The sequence below is a fragment of the Mus musculus genome, chromosome 18 (assembly GCF_000001635.26).
Source record: "Mus musculus strain C57BL/6J chromosome 18, GRCm38.p6 C57BL/6J".
NCBI classification, from domain to species: domain Eukaryota; kingdom Metazoa; phylum Chordata; class Mammalia; order Rodentia; family Muridae; genus Mus; species Mus musculus.
The window spans coordinates 75,816,429-75,833,099 of NC_000084.6; the positions used below are offsets into that span (position 1 = coordinate 75,816,429).

General features: G+C 49.9%; 1 protein-coding gene and 1 long non-coding RNA gene across 3 annotated transcripts in view; one reads left to right on the forward strand and one right to left on the reverse strand.

Moving 5' to 3' along the window:
• Nucleotides 1-214: 214 nt before the first annotated feature.
• On the reverse strand, nucleotides 215-3,783 carry Gm33703. Of its 2 annotated transcripts, XR_386353.4 has the most exons (3): nucleotides 3,434-3,783; nucleotides 1,135-3,326; nucleotides 215-818 (listed from the first exon to the last, which is right to left on the reverse strand). It is a non-coding gene; the product is annotated as a predicted gene, 33703 (long non-coding RNA). The 2 variants fall into 2 exon arrangements; XR_003952668.1 differs by lacking the exon at nucleotides 3,434-3,783 and having other exon boundaries at nucleotides 1,135-3,426.
• The window catches only part of Zbtb7c (zinc finger and BTB domain containing 7C), a 328,387-nt gene continuing 315,465 nt past the window's right edge, over nucleotides 3,750-16,671 (forward strand). The window contains exon 1 of the mRNA NM_145356.3: nucleotides 3,750-3,937. The gene's annotated coding sequence lies outside the window, so the exon portion shown is untranslated. The remainder of the gene's footprint in view (nucleotides 3,938-16,671) is intronic.

The following is a 16,671-nucleotide window of genomic DNA, read 5'->3' on the forward strand; positions in this document are numbered from 1 at the left end:
CTCCCTCTCCCTCTCCCTCTCCCTCTCCCTCTCCCTCTCCCTCTCCCTCTCCCTCCCCCTCCCCCTCTCCTTCCTCCTCCCCCCCCCTCTCTCCTATAGGGGCAGCATTGCAGAGTGGAGCACTCCTGAATTGCCAGCACAAACCTGGGCCCAAGTGGTTTTCATGCCATTCCCGCACCCCCCCCCATGTTGTTGGCATCAGAAATCTCACATATACAATGGTCACAACAAAATGTATTATATACAGTTGTCATGAGGGTCCTATAACAGAAATACCTTTTATGAGATCAAATTCTGGAAGTAGTTCCATAAATGTTAATTCTTTCCCTTTCCAAGAGAGTCTTTTAATATCTTTGAGAAATAGGTAACTATTAAGCCCAATTCTCTGACATCTCTTTGCACTCTATTACACTAACACTGACTGATCACAGAGAACTCCACACAGTCACCTCTTTGTAAATGTGATCCTTGGGGCAAATCTTGCCCACATCTTGTCTCACCTGGTCACCCCAGCATCTCCACGAAACAGAAAGGGTCCCATTATTATTCCTCTTTTATAGGTTTGCTCGTGGAAGCTCCAAGCAGTTGAATGATGAACTTTCCTAGGTTAGCTGATAAGTGGCAGGGTCTGATGTGGAGTCTGATTAATTATGGCAAAGTGGAGTTGGCTGTTGCATGTATATACAAGCAAGTGAACTACAAATAGACTTCACAAAGTTCACTGGATCCTGTCATCGTATGTGACCACACTCACTTCCGGTTTCTAAAAATGACATTTTGTGTTCTTGCCCAGCTATGCACAAGGTCCTGGATTCCATCTGCAACAATATAAATACGACAAAGAAATTAATAATAAAAACAAAAAATCGAGCAGGGCCTGGTGGTACCAGCTGGTAACCCTGCCTAATTTGGAGGTCAAGGAAGGAGAATTGTAAGTTCAAGGCTAGCTTGAGTAACTTGGGAAGGCTGTCTCAAAATAAAGAGTGGAGAAAGGACTGGGAGCATATGTCACGTGGTAAAATACATTCCTAGCACTTGTGAGGCTCTAGGTTCAATCTCTCCTATGGAAACCAACCAACCAACCAACCAACCAAACAAACAAACAAACAAAACAACCAACCAACCAAAACCCACCTTGCTTATTCAATTTCTCTTTTCATGAAGTCCTGTTAGGTGTGAGGGAGCTGGACATTCCGGAGCTTCCTCTAGAATACTTGCTAACCTCCAGTGCCGCAGAGTATTGCCATCGTAACTGTGTGTGCATTCTGAGAGGTTTTGCCTTCAGTACTAAGGTGCAGTCACCTTGAGGCTTACTGTTGAGAGCATAATGAATGGCTGGTCCCTAGCTCTTGGCATAGCAAGCTGTTTAGCTGTGAATCATTTACTCTGCACCACAGAAAGGGGGGGGAGAAACTTCGCAATTCAGAACCATTTACTTTTCTAAATAGGACACCCTTTTCCCTTACTGCCCTATTTCCCAGAACGCCAGTTCTTGCCATCTCGGGGCTGAACTTCCAGGTAGTTCCTGAAGGCACCCCCCACACTTGGCAAGGGCACCCACCCACACACTTGGCAGGGGCACCCACACACACACACACACACACACACACACACTTGGCAGGGGCATAGCCAGATTTATGGCACAGAAGGCAGCATTTAGCTGGCTCAGCAATAGTCCACATTGCTGAAGACCTATTAAATGAAAGGAAGCCACACAGACAACCTAGTTTAGCAAGGCGACACACAACCAACAGCTTCCTAGTTGGGAGGGCAGTGGTTTCTGGGGCTACTTAAAGAAAGGAGTATTATTATTTTACTTTTGTCACTCTGGAAGATCCAGTAACTTGGAAACTGACATCCTGAGCTTAGAAAATCTATTCATTTCTCCAGTAGATTTCTCTAGACTTCCATGGGCCTTTGTATAATTTGGATATGGTTGTCCAAACTTGAGTTGGAGCAATTCCTGAGTAGGAAGAGCCAGGACTCATCGGCTCATTAGTGCCGTATAACTGTACCCAAGCCCTGGGTTCTAGATGCCCTCATTGTTCGTTCTTGTTTTTTTTTTTCTAGTCACTTTCAGGTGTGTTTTCCATTCTCTCTCTCTCTCTCTCTCTCTCTCTCACACACACACACACAATATAATGTCTCTGTATACATTTAGTATGTGAATTACTGAAATGATGATGAAGAAGAAGAAGAAGGAGGAGGAGGAGGAGGAGGAGGAGGAGAAGAAGAAGAAGAAGAAGAAGAAGAAGAAGAAGAAGAAGAAGAAGAAGAAGAAGAAGAAGAAGAAGATCTCAATGGCTAGGAAGAATCACCAAGCAAACCTGCAGGAATTCCCTAGAGGATATCATAGAGTGTTTGCAGCACTAGAGGGCTATGGCAGCTTCCCAAGGCTTCTGCCTTCTGTTGATATGGGTGGCCAGATTTGAGACAAGGTAGTGGCGATTCTCTTTTGCGCCACTATTGGGCGTCTCTTGCCGCTCAGGAGTTTGAGATAAGTAAACTTTCTTGAGCCTAAGAAAGGAGCCCCAAGAAATGACCAGTCAGCAGCTGGGCAATACAGCCTCAGATGGAGAAGCCAAGAAATCCTATCTGGGTAGCACAAAAGTTGGAACCAAAGCTGAGTGTTTTGGCCTGTTGGGGTCTATAATCCATGCCTCAACGACACCTTTGCTAGACAGCACTTGAGTGCTGGTACCTCCCCGGACCCTTCAGTCTAAGAGCCTGTTCAGAAAAGCTCGTCCACACTTACACACTGTAGCCGCGAGGGCGGGACCTGGAGAAGGGGAGGAGCCAAGACCTCTCAGGACCCGCCCCTTGGTTGTTTCGGGATGGCGCCTTCGGAGTTACAGTTTTGCGGGAAGCAGGGTACACGGTACTGGGGGCTTCAGCCCGAGAAGATTTTGGGGGGCCTCACCCAAGTGTCCTATAAGGCGAGCTTGCTCTCAGGGATTTGAGCGCTCTGGGGTGCTGCAAATTTACGTTCACTAATATCTGCGAGGCGTCTTGGGGCGCTCGATAAAATTCCTGGAGCAATAGAGAAACTTCTCACTCCTCTTTGCTCCCTGCTTTTGGGTGGGAAAACTTGTCGAGTAGTTTAATTTCCCATCCTAATCGGACTCTGTAAAAATCGTGCACCGAGCGAATGAGCCGAGCTCTGCAGCTCGGCTGCCCCGGGCCGGTTGTGCGCCTAAAGACACCCTGCAGTTTCGGACTAGCGCTCCGGTGTGAGCAGGTCCAGCCGGGCCGCAGAGGGCGTCTGGAGACCGGAGAAACCGCGGCCGCCTGGCCCGTCGCCTCGGCCGGGGCTGTCCCTTTAAATCCTGGAGGAGGCAAAGAGAAAAAAGAAAAGAAAGAATAAAGACACGGAGCCCCCAGCGCTGGGTGGCTCTGCCGGGTCCCCTCTCCGCACCACCCCCTGCGAAGGGACCTGACTCCTGCTTGCCGCCCGCCCGCGCGGGGGTCCTGGGCGTCCTCGGCAGCGCCGCCCACTCGCCAGCGACTGTCAAAATAGAAATTAGCGGAGCCAGGAGGAGGCCGGGCCGCAGCAAGTGCATGTGTGGCGGGGTGGGGAGGGGGCGGGTGCGAGCCAGCCGGAGAGAGGCGACCGCACACATCCGGGCCCTTTAGCCCCCTGCGGCCCCCGAGCCGCGGGCGCGGGCGCTAGGCGCGGGGCGCGGGGCTGCCAGCCGCGGCGCGGGAGGCGGGGCGTGCGGAGGGCGGAGGCGCGGCCCCGGGAGGGAGGAGCTGCCCGCTCGACTGATGCTCGGCTGCACAGCCGCTGGAGCAACCCGGGCCACGAGACTCTTGACAGCGGCGCGGCCCGCGCGGCTCGGGGGCGCAGGGACGGACGGACAGCGGCGGCGAAGGAGGAAGCGAGCGCTGCGGCCGGGAGCCAAGTGCGGGAGGCGCGCGGGGTCGGCGGCGCGCAGAGGTGAGCAGCTCCGCGCGCGGGCTGTCAGGGGTCTGCTTCCCCACCTCGGCTGCCTAGGCGGGTCGAGAGGTCGCGGGGCTCCGAGAGGGTGACTGTGCGTCCCTGGAGCCCCGGAGCGACCTCAGGGCCGTTGCTAGGAGGCGGAAGGTCCGCGCGTCCCGGGGCGCCGGCGGGGGCAGGGGCGCGCTCCATCGCTGGGCAGGAGGCGGGGGGCTGCGGTGGCTATTCAGGGGCTCCGTGCGTGCGGCAGCCATGCAACCGAAGGAGACGGGCGGAGGCAAAGAGGGAGAGGGGGAGGGAGGGGAGAGCCAGCAGAGAGGGAGCCAGCGAGCGGGCGCCGCGCCTCCTGGCTGGCACCGCGGCCTGGAGCGAAGTGGCGCGCGGGGCTCAGAGGGAACTTCTGCCGGCGCGTGCGGCCCCGGGCTCCGCGGCGCCTCCGGGCCCGGGCGGGGCGAGCCTCTCGGCAGCCACAGGTGGTTCCTGCCAAAAGTTTTTGCTGTACTTCTGCTGGGAAGGAGTGCTGGAGAGCATTTTGGGCAGTGGCGGTCTTCTGTTACTTGGACACCCTAACCTCGCGCTATCTTTTCTTGGACATTGAGAAAGGGGCTGTCAAAGGTGGAGGGGAATCCGGCACTTCTCAATGAGGACCGAGGGTTGCCTGGCGGCCCGGATCCAGGGGACGCTCAGAAGAGCATCTCAGCTGCGGGCACCTGGGCAGGTTGAGATAAATGGGCGCACGAAGGAACGTATTACCTCCGGGCCTTGATAAAGCTAAGCATAGCCCTCCCGGGAACCTGTCATCCCCGCTGGGCGACGGGAGATCTCTTCCTAGTGACACTCGCGGTGGAGATCTCTTTCTAGCGACAGACACGGAAACCCTGTGCGCGTCTTTGCTCGCCTGAGTGCGCGTCTCTTGCTGGGTTGACAGCGAATCGTCTCTGATCTCTACGAGGCTTTGTTATTCGCGCTGTTGGTTTGGTTTCACCAGGAAGAAGGCCGGTAGCAGCCCCGAAGGAATCGCCCAGCTCCCTCACCTTTCGTGTCTTCATAGCTGTGGAGACAAGCACTCAATCAAGCGTCAGGTCCACAGCTCAAGGCCGAAGCAGCTGTGGTCCGTGGCTTGTGCTATCATTACAAAGCTAGGGCTGGGGGCTTGGGGGCTTCTGGGACAGAGAGGAGAGCGGAACCGGGATGAGATAAAACACTTAAAAGAGGACGTGTTGTGTCCAGCTTTGAGAGAGAAAGTGTGAGGTTCTGTGCATTGGCTCCGTGTTGGCCGGCTAACTATCCAGGGCAGCCAGGTAGAACCACCAGGGTAGGTCAGGCTTAGACTGAAAGGAACCATTATTCCCAGAGAGGGTCTGATACCTGGGTGTTGCAAGTAGGTACAAAACCGCGGTGAGTTGGAAACACTCAGTCCTTCATTCTCCTTGGTCCTAGTCACACTCTGGATTCCCTTGCTGTACCCACAAAGCAGGGAAGGGCTCTCTGCTTTAAAGGAGGCCACAAGATTTGGAGAAAGAAACTCTAGGCGTGAGGAGAACTCATTCTACGATGAGCAATCCTAAGACCAAGGAAGGGAGTGACCTACCACAGTGGTAATGGAGCATGGAAAGTAGAAATGACAGCAGCCCAGGCCGGCTTGGACAGAAGTCCCTGGGGCAAGGCCTTGTGGGCTTGTCTACAGACAAGCTACTCCCAGACCCTGAGCTCATTATGGGCTTATTATCTGCTACTTTGTACATTCCTGTTTTCCATCGAAGATACTCCATTTCCTGTCCCCTGTCCTTGACCCAACAGGACCAGGACAGCCACTGCAAAGTCCAGTGTGACGTGGTCCCAACTTTTCCTGTACCCTCGTTGTCCCAAATCCCCCAGATTCCTTGGGCAACATAATGCGGCTTGATTAGCCAAGACGAGCCTCCAGCTTGTCACGCTGAAGCACCCACTTTCTCTTGGATGCCAGAACTGTTTTCCTGGTAATTAGGTTTTACAGATATTTTTGAAAGGGAGCCCAATTTTGGATCAATTACACTTGGACACACATTCAGTGCTGTTGTGGATAGCAAACGAGAGAGATGAGCAATTATCTGGGGGTGTTGGAATGAGTGTTGTTATGGGTATTTGACATAACTATTAAGCATCAATGAATGGGTTCTCAGTAAATGTTTTTTTTTTACTCTGTATTTTATTGAGTAAACAAGTGTCTTAATTAAAAAAAGAGATTTGAGTTGGCCACTTAGATTTTAGCCACATTTTCCTTACCACTGTATTCAATGTGTGTTGGAGGGCAGAATGTAATGATTAAGAGGATTTTTTTTCCCCTTCAAACCAAAATATTCTAGGACCAAGCTCAGCCTTCAGTCTGTAATATTTATTGTATATGGCCAGGCAGAGCCTTACTAAGTCAAAATAAGACTGGGTGTGGTATACTTCGATCTGTGTTAGTCAGAAATTACCATAAGGGGGAACATACTCCTAAGTTTCCTTGCCCTCAAGGACATGTAGTATGAAGAATTCAAGGCTGACAGTGCCACCCTGTGTAATTTCTCAGCTCTCTTTACACAGACAAGGGTCAAGGTCCCCATACCCACGTTTGGGACTCTGCAGGAAAAAAACAAAAACAAAATAAAAGCAAAAAAAAAAAAAACAAAAAACAAAACCTGGAACATAATAAAAAATAAGATGGTTTGCCAATGTCCTTCACTTCCATTGCATGCTAATCTCATCAGCATCCCCAGTAGATGGGGAATCTGAGGCAGACTGAGGGGGAATGGGCTGCTAGTGCATTAGCCTACTGCTATGGGCAGCGTGGGCTCATTGTCCTTCCTAGTACCGAGCACCCACGGCTGACTGGAGGCAGTCACCAGGACACCTTGTTCTCTACCCCAGCTGATGCTGGCTCATCGTCCTCCCTTCTGGAGAAGGCCATGAGAACTTGGAACCAGCTTGGCTAAGGCTGGGTTAGGGATGTAAGAGCTATGCCTGTGCAGGCCTGAAGGAGTCAGTCTATTTATAACCCCCCACCCCCTTTTCCTTTCCAGGAATGAAGAGGCTCAAGAGCCTAGAACCATCTGCAATACTGACTTCTCTCCAGGGTGCCCATGTCCCATTGAAAAAGAGCCTGCCACCCAACCATGTCAGACTGATCCCTGATCTGGGAAAAAGATTCCCCCAAGGCTTCTTAGAGCCTTACTGCCTTGGGGATGGATTTAAGCTCCAAGGACTCCCTAGATTCAGTATCTTAGTTTCTTAGATGTGCCCCACCACCACCACCAACTGCATAGGCAGGCACCTCAGACTGACCTGCTAAATAGAGTGTACTTGGCCTTTACAAATAATGGCAGTAACTATTATTCTGCAGGAGATTCTGAAAGTGGCAGATTAGACAGGACCCTCTCTGACTCCAGAGGCATGTCTGTGTGGTGTCAGAGGAGATCTGAGGTTTGGGCTCCTTCCTCATCTGCCCCACCCCCACCCTCACAGTCGCCTCTATTACTTACTCTAAATACCAATCCCAAATCTTCTTTGTCCTTGATCAATTTTACCTGTCACAATGCCTCTGACAACCTCATTCTCAAGACTCCAGATTTTCTGCCTGGGCTGGTGGTGGGAGGAAGGGAGGTAGGAAAAGCATCCTGCTGTATCTGAATTGACCTGCCTGTAAGCGGCATCTCATGGGCTCATGACAGGCCTTACTTAGGCGGGAAGACTTAAAGGAGAATCCCTAGATAGAAAGAAGAGTTGGCATAGGGCTGCAGGGCCAGGCACATAAGTTGATGCTTTCCAGGGCAGGACTTTTGGGGAGCTCTTTTGTATATAGTCAGCGTCCAGTTCAAGGCTGGTTGTTAGAAACAGTTTGCTTAACCAATACCACAGGCTGAGTGTGGTGAATAGGAACCAAACTGGCTTCTTTATTGACAGCGTGGTATGAAGAAGGGGATGTTGGGGAGGGTAAGGATGTGGGTGGGAAGCAGAGTGTGGGTGAGAAGAGGTGTGGGTTGTCCGACCAGCATTTTGAAAGCTCCGAGACTGAGAGAACTGATCACGCACTACCATCAGGCATGCTAGAAGCAGCCTCCGCTGAGTCAGTAGTTGGGGATGAAGACCTTTTTTCTGTCACAGGGCCAGTAGGCATACATGCACTGAGGCCCTTGCAAGGAGGCAGGCTGGGCCTTGCATAATCTGGGGCCGCTAGGAGCTTGGTCTCTTGACCTCCGTGCCTCTCTGTACTTCACACACCTACTCCTTGTTTCTCGAAGGAACGTCACAGCCCAGATTGCTAAGCATTTTGTCCAGAATATCCTCCCTTACCTGTGGATCTCCCAGCTGGCTTTGCCTTGTCATTTGGGTCACAGCTGAATGATCCTGTCACAGTGTATTCTTTACTGTACCCAGTGCCACCGTGGGGTGATTTTGGTCCTTCTCTTTACCGCTCGTCTTCCCACTGGAGTCTTAGCTCCAGGAGGCTGGGCCCTGTTTAAATGTTTGTCACCGTTTCCTTCACATTCAGAGCTGTGCTGGCACATTCAAGTAAGTAGTCGAGGGATGTGCCTGTTGGAGCTGTTGGGATGTGTGATGAAGAGGCAGCCAGGATCTCTTCAGCCCAGAGACAGAAATAAAGCTTGTTATAGGTGTCCTGTTGTGTAGAGGGAAGAGGACATAGAATTCAAGAAGCACAGGCCATCATCAAGGTTGACTTGGGTAGAGAAGTCTCTTTGTGGCAGTACTGAAACCAACCAATCTCTCTCTCTCTCTCTCTCTCTCTCTCTCTCTCTCTCTCTCTCTCTCTGATGAGTCCAAGCATCATACCACCCTTGGAGAGTCAGGACTTGTGTTTTTTCCACCAGTGCCATTCATTGGCAGTGTCTTCAGAGCAGCTGTGGATAGCTTTGTGCATGGATAGAGGGAGGGTCCCTCTCCAGGGCCAAGGGGTCCACTCTGCCTCACAGGAGGAGAGAATTTCATTAGTGTTTCACACCCTGCTGACTTCCAAACCTCACAGAAACAGGACTTATAATAAACAGACTCACAAGGAAACTTAGAACAGGACTGAACATTTTATTTACTGCTGCTTGTTTTCTGATTATCAAAGCACTAATCGTCATTATAGAAAATCTGCGAAATGGGGAAGAGTGCAAAATTAAAATTAAACTTCCCCGGCACCCTAAGTTTGTTGTGCCCCACTCCATTCTTTCTCTATATCCAGAAATAAACATATAAAAACAGAAGGATGCACGTAAAATGTAGGCATGTACAGCGTCCCCAAACTTAAAAAAAAAATACACCCATCTTCCCCTAATCAGAAAGGCTGCTTGATCCTTAAACCTGACACTTCCACTGTCAGTTACTGATGCTGGAGGAGTGGAGGCCCCTCACACTTTAAAAAGACCTTGGGTGGCTCTAGCTTCTGTACATCAAATAAAGAAAACGGTTCTCCTTTCCGGCATATTGGAGAGGCTCTCGTGCGTCTCTCTGTGCCATCACCCTAAGGACAGGGCTCTGTGGCATTGCACACACAGTCTAGAATGTTTGGAAACATATTTGCCACGGATGCATAGCTCCCTTTCAAGGACTGTACCATACCTTACTTGTCTACTCTAAAAGAGAGTTTTCAACGCCCATTAGCTCATCAGTCTTTGACCTAAAGCTAAGAGAGGCAGGAAGACTTTAAGAACTGTAAACCTGTGTCATTCCATTAGTGTTTTAAGGCATTGCTGAGGACATCCAGTATTCTTTCAGGGGCTGGGGCTGCTGTGTTCATGGCTTGCAAAGATGGCTGGCACGCATTTGATGGATGAATAGAATAATACAGAATCCTTCCTATGGGAGGGGAGACCCTGACGAGGGCTATGGTAGTCAAAGTCTCTTCAGTGTGTGCTTGGCTGAGAGGCTGGAGGGAGAGCAGAGAGTAACCACCCAGGAAGGCTGACTTCTAAAACAGTAACGTGACTTATTGCAATGGGGTTCAGAGAGGTTTTAGTGAACGCTAGTGTCAAAGCCTGGAAGCACTCAACTCCCTGGAGACCAGAGTGGGAGGATTGGCAGGGTACAGGGCAGAGCTTCGGGCAGCAGCGGACTCTTCTGATTGGTGATTGCTAGCACTCAGAACCTAGTCCCCAGAGGGTTACTCTTTGGGTTTATGAGCCCCACTTACCCCCTACGAGTGACAGAAAAGGAGACAGGCCGAGAAGTTAGGGGCTGATGAGTTAGCGCAGAGTTTGGAGCTGAACAGCCTCGAGTCCATCCATGGCTTTGCCACTTTCTTCAGTCATGACCGCATGTTATGTTATTTAACCCCTCTACTGTATAATGGGCAGTGCCAGCTGACAGCATGGGAGAGACAGAGACAGAGAGAGACAGTCAGAGACAGAGAGAAGGAGAGACAGAGAGACATAGGGAGGGAGAGACAGAGACAGACAGACAAAGAGAGAAAGAGAGAGGGAGAGAGAGAGACAGAGAGGGAAAGAGACAGAGGTAGAGAGAGACAGAGATACAGAGAGAGACAGAGAGGGAGAAAGAGGCAGAGAGGGAGAGGGAGAGACAGAGAAAGGCAGAGAGATACTTAGAAAGAGAGAGAGACACACACACACATACACACACACAGAGGGGGAGAGAGCTATTTCATAGAATGAACTCACAAAGAACCCAGGCCAGCCGGGGCAGGAAGCCATCATTACTTAGTCATTTTGTGACTTTGTTTCTGAGGGAGGCAGGAGGAGAAGATGATACTAAGTACTGATGCCTTCAAACACCCAAGACATTGTTGTCTTCTGCTTCTGTCTCCCCAAGCTGCCACCTATTTCAGGAAGAATATCTAGTCTACAAAGAATGATGGCAGGTGGATTTCTGAGTTCGAGGCCAGCCTGGTCTACAACTTGAGTTCCAGGACAAAGAGACCCCTTGTTGTAGGTAGTGTTCTTATATCAGACAGGGGCACAGCAGATGGCAGTCCTTTGTCCATCTTAGCTTGATGTTTGGCTTGGTGGCCAACGCTGTGTTATGTCTAGGACTCATAAAAATCAAATCAAATAAAATCAAACCAAGGCAGTGCAGCACCGGAGGAGGAAGACAGCAGAGACCTGTTGACTGCCATGCCACCCACAGATCTGCCTTCCAGTACACGGCACAGGCAGGCCATAAACACCAGGTTGCTACCATGCTACACAGCTCTGATGTAGCTGATATCACTCAGGGGCCCACCAGCCACGTGACCAGGCTACAAGAGGAGCCACCACAGTGTAAGTCTGAGGTGAGAGAGAAAGGCCCTGCACCTCATCTGGACAGCAGTAGAGCTGAGCCTGATGGTTGGTGTACAGGTGAGTCAGCCCCACCGCTCATCTGGCATGATGTGGTGTGAATGTGGGTATGATGCCCTACTCAGCCCCACCTTACCACCTGCATTAGCCAGGGAAGCTAGCCCTGGGGTCAAGAGAGCAGGAGAGCTAGCCCTGCCCCCTCGCTGGCCAGAACACTCAGGAGAGTGGGCCCTGCAGCTCACCTGGGCAACACAGTGGAGCTGGCTCTGAAGTCATGGGTACAGGTGAGCCAACCCTGAGGGCATGAGAGCAGGAGAGCTGACCCTGCCTCCTGCTCATGGTGGCATTGGGTGGCCTAGCCAGAGAAGTGCTGGAGACCCGTCGGTGCAGATGACCAGCTCAGCTACCATGCAGGACCAGATCTAGGGTTCTGAATTGGCCCTCCCCAAAATCTTTATCAGCTGCAGAAGGTTGAGATGCACGAAAGGGTCATCCTACCGAACCAAAGCTGCAGGATCTCCCTGACACAGGGCAACAGCAGGATAACGGGGAGGAGGCCCAGTGAGGATCCAGTACTGATGGTGTCACAGAAGCCAAGGTCTTAAACCAGACCAATGATTCATTGCCATGAACATTTGCAAATGAAGATGTGTGGAGAGAGGGACATACCGTGGGACACACTGTGACATACTACAGCTTCCATGATGAGATGGTTTTTATGCTTTGTTTTTGTTGTTGTTGTTTGTGTGTGTGTATGTGCTTTATTTGGGCTGGAAGAGGTTGCAAGGGCTAAGGGCAGACATGAAGAGACGGGGAGATGAGTGGGATGGGGGTATATGATGTAAAACTCCCAAGGAGCCAATAAAAAGTAAAAAAAGAACGGAGACTGTTGGGTGTAACCGATCTACACATGGGCAGAAATGACATCACTCAAGTGGTACCACTACCCCTCCCTGCTTCCCCACCTTGCGTGGAGAAGAAATGCATTCCTTCAAGCCAGGAGCTTAACCTTCTTGGTGCAGTTGGGGGCGCACTGCTTCCTATGCACGTAGGCACCCACTGGTGTTCACAGTGAAGGCCACTTGTGTTTAACTGACAGGCAGGGGCAGAGCAGTTTTGTTGTCCTTGGGCCGAGTCAGGAAGCAGCAGTGGAACCTAATAGGAATTTATGATGCACCCTCTGTATACATTGAAATTTCCCAGTAGCTACATTTTTTTTAAGTAAAAAATGGGTGGGATGAATTTTAGTGATGTAGTTTATCTAGCCCACTGCAGCTCAAAAGTTGCCATTTTAACATGGGCCACTTGATCTGTTTCAAGGGCTCAGGAGCTCCTAGGCTGGCGGCTGCCATTCTGGATATCATAGAAAGACGAGGTCACACAGGTTATGAGGACCAGTCCCTGGGAGATGTGTGGTGTGAGAGAATGTTGCCTCAGGAGAGAGGGCATCCCAGGTGAGCAGAGGAAGGTAAAGTCAGACAGCCTGACTTTTTACTGTGGCTCAGTGGAAGGAGTATGCTGTGTGCCTGAGCAGGGGTATCCCACCTTTGTGGGCCTCAGTTTCCCCATTTGTCTGTGAGGTCAGATCGTTTCTGAGAGGCATGCCTGCTCTAGTGCCCTCTAGTTTCCGAGAGAATGTTATGGAAAGCCAGTTCAGCCACTGCAGATTACGGAGAGGGTACATGCAGGTAGGATGTGAGGCCACGCACGATAGGGACCCAGGACCCAAACCTCCTCAGAGTCTGTCCTGCGTCAGCTCACACAGCAAGCTCTTCGAGAACGGACCCTGTTGGTCCGGTCACTGAGGTAAGCTGTGACAGAGAGTGCTTTGGCTTTGGGCAAGGGCGTTGCTGTGTTAAAACTGACGTCTTCATTGTGCTGTGATTTTGAAGCTTCCTTCTGTCAATGGTCATCCCAGAGGACTGTGAATTTTGAGCATTAAAAGACGGGAGTGGCCTGGCAGGAAATATTAGCACACAAAAAAGGGAACATTTTCAGCTCCGTCATTAATGGGCACCGAGCCTGTCCAGAGAGGATGTGGAAGAGGGAGGGATAGGGTAGGCGTGTTTGGAGGGAAGGGTGCGACCAGGGTATTTTTGGCTTCTGAAGTCAGAGCCACTGCTTTTCCTGTGCTCTGTTGAGGGGCACTTGGAGTCTTATCTCCTTCCCATGCCCTTCTAGACAGGGGAGGAAGCCTACCCTCTCTTTGAAGAACTATGCCTTCTTTTTAAACATGTTACCATCAAGTATCTAGCTTGTGATTTCCCGAGGGATCCCCATCTCCCACACAGAAAAGATGCCCAAGAAAGCTGACCCACGTGTGGAAGCTGAGGCTCAGAAGGGCTGCATTACTCCTGAAACCCTCTCCATCAGGCAGCCGAGGACTAGATGCCAGAACCCATGTCGGCCTCCTGCCTCCCCTGAAGTGTGGGTTCCTAGGGTTTTTCTCTGCCATGGTTCACAGGCAATTCCATGGGCCTCTCTGAACCGTTTTTTAAATAAGGATTTCTTTTCTATGTTTTCATAAACTACATTTTTATTACTTTCTCCACATTGTTTGCTTTGAATTTTTAATTTAATTTTTTTCCCCGAATAGGTCAACACTTACCTGGTTTAACATTCAAAAGGTACAAAAGGGTATCAGAAGAGAAACATCTCTCTTTGGTGGCTGCTAGTCTCTCCTTACCCTAAGTGCACACACAGAAGCAGGAATGTGCAGGTACACACATGAATGTACATTTTAATAATGTCAACCAACTAGAAGCAGATCAGAGCATTGTATTTCCTTTCTTACTTTCTGTTCAATATGTCCTTTTTAAAAAAATTTCTTTTCCTTTTTGGTTTTTTGAGACAGGGTTTCTCTGTGTAGCCCTGGCTGTCCCGGAACTCACACTGTAGACCATGCTGGCCTCGAACTCAGAAATCTGCCTGCCTCTGCCTACCGAGCGCTGGGATCAAGGTGTGTGCCACCACCGCCCGGCTAATTTAATCTTTTTCCCCCCTCCTTGAGACGGGGTCTCAACTATTTAGCTCTGTCTAGTCTAGAACTCACTCTATAGACCAGGCTGACCTTTAGTTTACAGGTGTGTGTGTGTGTGTGTGTAAGAGAGAGAGAGAGAGAGAGAGAGAGAGAGAGAGAGAGAGAGAGAATATGAATATATCGCATCACAGGAAACATTTCAGAAGTCAACTCTTTCCTTCCATCATGTAGATATCAGGAATCAAACTCAGGCTGTGAGGCTTAAAGTCAAGAGCCCTTAGCCACCGACCTGTCTCTGCAGCCCATTTAGGAGATGTCTTAAAATCTCCCTGATTATTTGACTATTCCTCATACATGGGTATTTTGCTTTCCAGTCTTCTGTTGATACAATATCCAATGATGTTTTAAATAAAAACATCCCTGAATTTTCTGCCGGCAAAGAACTTTTCAGCTCTGGAAGAGTTGGTTTGCGATCACTGTGCACAAGATATTTCAGAGGAGAAACTTTCTTAATTCCTTAAGTATAAAGAGTAGAACGAGGGGCTGAGGGAGAGCTTAGTCGTTTTCTAACGTGCTTGCCGCGTAAGCATAAGGGGACCTGAGTCTGGACCCCAGAACTGCATGGTGGCCCCCATGTGTAACCCTGGTACTGAGGAGAAGACAGAAAGAGGAATAGCTCTTTCAGGCTACCTTGTCTAGTCAATCAGTGAGTCCCAGGATTGGTGAGAGACCCCTATCTCAAAGAATGAGATGGTGAAGGGTTTAAGAAGACACTTAAAATTGACTTCTGCTCTCCTCAGATTGCACATTCATGTGCGTGTATACACACACACACACACACACACACACACACACGAACACACTAGCATGAACTTTGGGTTGGACTTCCTGGAGAACATAGTCAAACTTGATGTATTAAGCTTGTGCTTCTTGAGGTCCTACTGCATGAGAGGAAATGGTGGGGTATAAGAGAGAAGAGGACTTGAAGACAGCACCCACACTTTGTTGTTATATAGTGACAGACTGGAGCAGTCTTGCCCACATGCTGGGGAAGGTTGTCTAATGTGTTATTTGCTACAGCTTTGGTGAATGAAAATAGAAGCCCCAGGGTAGGTTCTGGGTTCCATGAATAAGAGGTGAGGTGCAAGGCATTAAGTAAGTGACTTGTAAATGTCACTCCGGACACCATGGCTCATCTGCCTTCAGCTGCCTCCCACAGTCCTCAAGGGCAGATTCTTAGACTCTGTATCCCATTGGCCTTTAGAACCTTTTACATCCCTAGGAATCCGGGCTGCTTCAGAGTCTGAAGAGCAAGAGTGTTATGTGGGCCACTCCCCAGTGACACTACAGCCAGGAGGCCAGAGGCCATTAGTGAGAGACGAACCTCACTTTGTGGAAGAAGGCAGGCTTTCCTGTCTGACCAGGAGGCTGGGGCTTACCTCTGTGTTAGCAGCTTCCTGTTCCCCTCTCAAATTTAGGGTGATCTGCTTTACATTAATGGTGACCTGAATTTGGACCGCCTGCTCTCTGAAAGCCAAGCTGTGAGGACAGACTCTGATCAGATGAGCTAAAGCTGCCATAGACTTGCAGATTGGTCCTCAGAGAGCACCTGCTCTTGAATAATCTTTATGGCTTTTTTTTTTTTTTTTTGGTGTGTATTTAGGGAAGGAAGCTGGGACCCTGTGTAGAACCTAGGCATATCTGAGCTCCTGTGGTATCTTATGATCATGGGCTTAGTTCTTCAGGGCACAGGGGACAAGACATGGGTTTGTGTTCAAGGATCCAGAGATCTCTTCGGAAGATGATGCTGCAGACAGGATGTATGCAATCCTTCTGCTCACGATTGCAAGATGCAGCATAGCTTGGAAAGGCCACACCTGTTTAAAGAAGTGGAGTGCAGCCGGGTGCTGTGAGACTTGACCTGTGGAAGGGAGCTTGGAGAAATGATGCTATTGAGGTGCTGGCTGTAAGCTCTTCCTGGTTGTGGCATGCCCATTAATTCTCCTAGTGACTTTCAACTCAACGTTATCATTCCCATTTAGCAAATGAAGAATTAAGACTTGGGATGTTTAGGTTAAGTTGCTGGAGGTGGTGGACCTGGCAGGAAGCAATTAGGGATCTGACAGAGCTAATTCCACAGCCCATATTTTATCTATTATACCGAAATTGAGTGTTCAGGGCTGGAAGACAACCTTGTGTGACAGTGTAGTAGTGGGACCAACCTCAGCGATGGTACATCCATGCAGAAGAAGAGGGTGTGGAGGCAAGAGGAAATGCAACCAGTTAGGGGACTAAGTTTGTGGAAGTCATTGCAAAGCTCAGTCTTGCCTGGCTGGGGTCGATCCCTCTGTCTGGTTCATTCAGTGTTGATATGTTTCAGGGATATCAAGGTTTGAGCTTCACCTTTAAATGATGGGGACTTAGGAAGCCACTAGCTATCAAGAAGTAAACTATGTATTTCAGTCCAGCACCACACTGGGATGATTTTAAAAAAT